Source organism: Dromaius novaehollandiae, chromosome 6 (assembly GCF_036370855.1).
Source record: "Dromaius novaehollandiae isolate bDroNov1 chromosome 6, bDroNov1.hap1, whole genome shotgun sequence".
Classification (NCBI taxonomy): domain Eukaryota; kingdom Metazoa; phylum Chordata; class Aves; order Casuariiformes; family Dromaiidae; genus Dromaius; species Dromaius novaehollandiae.
Genome location: NC_088103.1, coordinates 14195296 through 14200011, shown reverse-complemented (window position 1 = coordinate 14200011; position 4716 = coordinate 14195296).

The window sequence follows — 4716 nt, the reverse complement described above, 5'->3', positions numbered from 1 at the left end:
ATAGAATCAAAGAAGTAACTGCTGTAAGGTTGGTCTTTCCCTACTTCACCCATATTTTTTTCCTTGGGACTTTATCTCACCCCTTCTCTTGCTGTAAATTTAGAGAGATGGACAAATTACTATCACATGTAGCATCCCTCACCACTAGAGCTGTGCCAAGCGCCTTAGACTTTATCTTAGCCCTGGTCTGTCCACACAGCCAAATTCTTGCTGCAATCATCACTAGGCAGTCGCCCAGCTCCGGGCAAAGCACGTGCTGCTTTGGGCTCTCAGTGGTGCCACCACCGCCTGCCGTTCATGTCACTTCCAATGGGAGCTCTAACTTCGTGCTAGACGTTGTCAGGGGATGTCAGGTCGTTCTTTACACCCAAAAGCTTTTCACAGGTTAAATCTGTATATTCTTCAAAATGGAAGCAAGGGGCTTGTTCCCATGCCATGCCCCGGCAAGACTGCTTTCCTGACACAGCGCAGGATTATCGCTATACGACTGTGAGCATGGAAACACATACTGAGATATTTTATTGGCCTTTTCAGAGCTTGAGGTGGAGGAGCATGCATCAAAGTGAGATGCTGGTGGCTAGTGCTCCTGATGACATTTATACAGAGAAACGCTTCTGGGTTTGCTCTAGAAATGGAGCGTGCGGGCAGGTGTCTCCTCTGTCCCTGAGGGTAGCTGGGGAATGCTGTACTGCTCAAGTTTTCTGTTTGCGCCATCTTCAGATTTTCTCATTATCCTCTTAGAAACATGGGGAATTCAATTAATCAAAGTTGCATGTGAGAAACAGTACATCTCCTTTCCCTTATCAGAGGGAATTTTGTGCACCATACCTCCAAACTGCAGGTACTAAAAAATCCATGTTTCGGATTTGTAGACTATTCTTCGTGTTTATTAAATTTGAATTCTTTTTTACACTGATTAAGAAATACTGGTTGCCCACGACAGATTAAGAATGCATACGGATCGCTTATCCAAGCTCAAACCTTGTATACAATTAAAATCCTCCTGCAATTTTAGCTGGGCTTTGAAATTCAAATAGATTAAGTGAAAAGCTCCTTTAGGAGATTGCGGCTAGTTAGATACTTTATTGTATGTAAATTGTATGTACATGCTTACATACAGACATACATAACATGATAGTGTACTTTGTTATAAGGTGGATTTAGAAAAGTCCCCAGTCTTAAACTGGCAGAATGTTACACAGGATCTCCCAGCTTCAACTCTCTGTAAGATCTTTATAATGGCCTTGCTCATCATATATCACAAATATTGAATCTTAGTTTAAATGCATATATGGGGGTTATGTTTCATATAATTCCATGTGCAGTAGCCCTCAGGGTAACACATCGGAGTTAATAGGCAAAATGCTACTGAAGTTCAATAGGAATCGGGCATCTAGCTCTTTTAGACCCCTTGGAAAATCCCCACTCAAATGTGAGGAATGAGGTATATGCAAAATAGATTTGGAGCAACTTTTAATAAACATCTGAATGCGAAGCAGTTTTAAGGCCCTTCCTGTCCCAACTCTCCCCTGTTGTTCAGCCCTAAACATTCATCCTCAGCTCTGTGGGGTGAGATGATGCTGTGCGTTAAAAAAGCCAACCCATTTTAATATATAGGAAAGCTTTTTTTGGCCCAGGATTGAAACTGTCCTCTCTGGAGCTTTGAGGCAGGGTTAGTTTTCAAGAAAAACTCTATATTTAAATGTAGAGAGCAAGCTGGAAATGCCAGCTGTCTGGGGCTGTTAATGGTATTAAAATTCAGAATAAGTCTCTAGACAGCACGGTTATTGGCTAGAGAGTAGAAAAGATAATTAAAGGTGTTTAATAGGTACATTTATCAAATAGCTGTGTGGTTTATCACATAGTTCTGCAGTTTATCACAGGGATATCACTGCCATGCATTCCTGGGCGTATGTAAAAATAAGCATGTTAGCCCTGGCTTTTTTCCACTAGAATATATCTCGTGGGAACAACAACAACATTCTGCAGAAGTCAGGGACCAAAACTGAATATTATTTCCAAAATAACAATGATACACAGAATGCTGTCATGGAAACCTTCCTTACAGCGACCTTAGCGTAATCAGCAGTCATCCCATGCTGTGCTGCAAAAGCGTTAGCCTGTGTCACCACACTGACTGTGTAGTCTATAAATTCACAATAAACCCACAGATTTTCCACACATGATACTGTTTTTCATGGGCAAATGGCTTAGTTTGCTTTTTGTGACTGAATACCTGGCTATACATTGTGAAGCTACATGGTATCAGATGGACTTTGTTTTCGTAAGCAAACTGGAATCTCCAGTTTCCTCTATCACCTATCAAAGGCTGCTGTGATTTCAAGAACTCTGCTAAGCTTAATCCTGGCTTAGGGTACAACTCGTACTTGATCTTGTCCCACCAAAATCAACAACTTCTCCTTGCTACTCACAGGTGTCTCTGTTTATACTGGATGAAATCCTCTTGGTTATTAGTTAGATTTCCTGAAGTCATATATCCTTTGCTGGACCATAAATACAGAGAGACATGGTGCTGTGTTTCCCAGACAGTGTGTCAAGCAACAGTTTCAAGTCTTTATCAGGTACAGAATACAGACCAAACTATTGCAAGGATAGAATATAACAGTGAGATGTAAATGGATTGTGAGGGGTGCAAGTAGCAGAGTTTCTGTAGTAATGTGGTACATGAAATGAAGTTTTTGAATTAGCTACATGTTGGCAAAAGGCTTTATGTTATACCCTTGAGAAAGTCCAAGTTCCTGAATGAGAGGTCACAAAGCTATTCAGAAAAATAAGCTATGAGAATGCAGGTATCAGCTTATTATGGACTTGGTATACGTAAGTGAAAGGGACATATGTTCAGGCATGTGTCACAGCACGGTTTTAGTGGCATCTTCAATTTTCAGGTGGAGTAGAAAGGCTGAATCTGGGCATTTGGAATTCATTATAGGGAGGAAAGAGGGAAGTCATTGGTCTTTTCTTTGGATTCAGAATGTTCCCAGTAGCTGATTCCTACAATATGTAAGTGAAATTTTTTCTTATGCCTTTTAGTGCAGGTGGTGGAGTGCTTAAAGGGGATCTGTGAATATTTAAACAGATTCCACTATCCAGAATGTATGTTTCAAAAGAAAAAAACCCCTCAAATTTTGCATGATGGAAATACAGTGATTCATAAGCCTCTGTTATCAATAAAAAATGACATACTGGAAGAAAGATGAAAATGGAGCAATACATGCTCCTCTGTGCCGATATAAGCACCAGGGTTAGCCTCTGTGCCCTCTACAGGAATTATATCCTCTTCTGAAGCATTCCTACGAAATGCTCTAAGTCATGATAGCCTAAAACCCTATTAAGATTGTGTAGGTCTACCTCTGAATAAAGTGCCAAGAGAAGGTGTCAAATATGTCCTTTCTCATGCTGCACGTTTACAATCCAGTGTCCAAAACGAAGACATTTAAATGGTACAGTTGGGTGTGGGACTTTTCTAGGTCTCACTGCGCTGAAAATAAAATTACAAGAAAAGAAACAGATGCGGTACACACAAGTGACGATCTGATAAGATCCTAAACCAAATAGATAGCTGCCGGTAGTTAGTTCTCCGTGAGTTGAGCTCCAAAGGAAAAAAAGAACAAGAGCCGGAGAAACAAATGAGCTTGGAAAACCTCTGATAGGTCGACGGTGCTTGGAGCTCTGCGTGTTACCAGCTGGGCTCTGCGAGAGGTTGTTGCACCACCGCTGAAGGGACGGGGAGGGAGAAGGCAGGCAGGGAGAGAGGGGCTGCTCTGCATTGCAGAGCCGGGAGGGCACCCCAAGGTCCCTCTGGTTTTACCCTCACACAGGATTTGTGGCTCTGCTTTCCCCCGTCTGCCAGATCTGTTTTTCCGATGAGCTAAGCTCTGTGGCAAAGATGTTAGGGGGTAAGTTCCTCTTGTGTTTCTATACAAGTTGGACTAAGTAAATCTTGAGGGGGGAAAAAAAAGTCTTCATTTACTTTCAGGTTGAATAGACACATCTGCTGTGTTCCTGCTCCGCGCTTCCATCTTTCCCAAGCAAAAACCACTGTCGATTATTCAGCTTGAAGGATCTCTCTGTACTGACTGACCACTGACCCCAATTCTCAGCTTTTGTTTTAGCTCTGTTGTGATAGTTACAGCAAAATGAAATAAAATTTTTCTGGAGTAAGAGTAAAGAGTTTTCCCTGCTAGATTTTGGGATGCTTTCCTTCTCATCGCAGCAGCACAGGAATTGTATGTGGAAAGAAATTCTCTTTCTCAGATCTTCCCCCCCCCCAAAAAAAAAAAAAAGACTAGATACCAAGTAAGAGTTGCTGACTTTCTATTTAATATTTAAGTTGCTCAAAAGCTGCAGTAATTTTTGGAAGAATCTTCTGCCTTCTGCTTCCATTTCCTCCCTTTTAATAGGAAACTCTTTGTTCCTGCTACTGAGAGCGAAGGAAAGTCCACTTCATTAAGCGCGCAATTGTTTAGAACTCAGAAGTGTCGACTGCTTAGCAAATACTCCACAATAGCCCTTACAATGGAGAGCTTTAAATAAATGGGGTTTAAACTATTCTTACGGTTTCTAGTGCTTTTTATACAGTCTAAACATGCTGTGTACACTATTCTGTGACTCTGCTGTGTTCCTGGAGGGGAATGAATCAGGACATTCTGAATGCCTTATGTAACGTGTTTAGAGAACTTTCTTGTTTGTATCTTT